We start from the raw sequence: 2,025 nt of genomic DNA, 5'->3' as shown, positions 1-2,025 counted from the left end.
TTTTTTTTTTATCTTCCTCACTGATGCCAAACGGATCACAATTTTTTTTTGGATAACTCCAGACGATTGCCTCGTCAAACCAAATTTGTATTTTTAATATTTCCGCTTTTCACCTCAGCTATCAGCAGTGGGTGAATATCAATAACTCTGGGTACAGGACACTTCCGTCGTGGGTAACATGCCAGTGCACACTGACCAAGTGATCGTCATGTACCTAACGATTCTCGGCTTATGTTTTCAACCTTAATCAGTTGCCTTTACAGTTTGCTAAGCTTATATCTTCAATCTGTCCATGAAGTTCATGATAAGAGTAATTGTGCGTTCTGGGAGGCCGCTCTTTTGTTGGAATCCAAGAAAAGAGAAAAATTATTTTCCTAATCAGGCTCGCAGGGCGCCAGTCAAAAACATTGAACTTTGAAATGTGGTGTATAGTTACAACAAATTTTTTTTCACAAAATTCAAATCCAGTTGAAGTCGCTCATTATTTGTTATATCGGCTGATAATTGTTCTTTTTCTTTCGTAATTTCTTGTATATTTCTTCATCCGTATATATATACCACTTATGACCATTTTGTTTTAAATAGAAATGGCAGATTTCCTAACCTCTGTAACTATTACATTAACCTAGCCAATCAACCCACGGTTCGTGGGCCCTTGGTTTGGATTCTCGCGATAAAGTACTTTGATAATTTTCACTATCACGCTGAAAGAATTTATGTTACAAATCGTGAGAAGCTTTTCTAGTTCCTTTAAAAAAACGAAGTAAGAACCGTAAAAGAGGAATTAAGGTGGCACGTGCTATTCTGTATTATCAATTCAAACTGCAACCAAAACATTTCTGGATAAAACGATTATTTCCATGATCTAGACACTCAGGCTTTGCCTAATGAAAGAAGTGTCACAAATAGGTATCAGATAATGAGAACCCTTCACAGTACCAATCAATTGCAATAAAGAAGCAAACACATGAACATTTTTTACTATTCCAGTCCGGCAAGAGATGGTGCTAGAGCATTAAGGCTATCCAGTTTGCGGAATGTTTTTTTAAATTTATTTATCTTGATTGGGATCTGCAGACGTTTTCAAAATTGCCCCGCTGATCCTCTTAACCACCAACTGATTTCTACAACCTGGTACAAAAGCCGTTTACCGCTGATGTTTAATGGGAACAAGATCGATATCTTATCTCTTAACACGATATGCGGAACTAGGGCATATTTTTGGACTGAAAATTAGGCTTACGCAGGAACACTTCAGTTATAACTGGGAAAAAACGAAGAAAACTGTTTCATTCAAACATTTCCTTTCACTGGATCAGAAATGGCCCTTGAGATGATTTTAAATGAAAAACAGCAGCAAATATTTCAATGGTCTCCGACAAAATAAGGGAACTCAAGATTAGGAATTCACTACTTTTATTTCACTGCATAGGCGTTGATGATCGATGCCATATCAAATCTTAAGAAAAGCGAGCCGGCACAGACACACATGTTTTCGATGGAGCCATGTTTTCTGGTGTCAATTCGGTTTAGATACAAATTGACGAGAGATAAGAACAATTCTGACGCTATACGAACACTTAGGTGTGGTTAGTAGTTGATTCTTGCTGTTACATTGTTATCATTGGACATTGTCCAAGTATGTTTCTAACAATGGCTTTCTTGCGGCTATATGTACTGTTAATTCTGGTCTGAAATTCCTGAAGCCAAAATCATGTTGTATTTAGGATTAAATGTTTTCTCCAAGTAGTGAGCCTTAACTTGACTCTCCTGTGTTTAACTACGCCAGACACTGTAATGCTTAAATGCTAGTGGCTACTGTTAAAATGAACCTTTTAATTGAAAAAAGTAGAAGAACTGAGGCTAGATGACTGGATGACTCCAAGATACCCGTGACCGCGAAAGAATGAAACAGAGCAACGATGTGGAGCTACCGTAATGTTATTAAAAGGATTTTTGTGTTTCAGTGACGACTCTGCTTTCAGCCGTTGAGCGTTTACACGGACCAAAGAGAAAGTTGTTCTT

The sequence above is a fragment of the Montipora capricornis genome, chromosome 3 (genome assembly GCF_036669925.1).
Source record: "Montipora capricornis isolate CH-2021 chromosome 3, ASM3666992v2, whole genome shotgun sequence".
Lineage (NCBI taxonomy): Eukaryota > Metazoa > Cnidaria > Anthozoa > Scleractinia > Acroporidae > Montipora > Montipora capricornis.
This window is presented reverse-complemented; position numbering follows the sequence as displayed.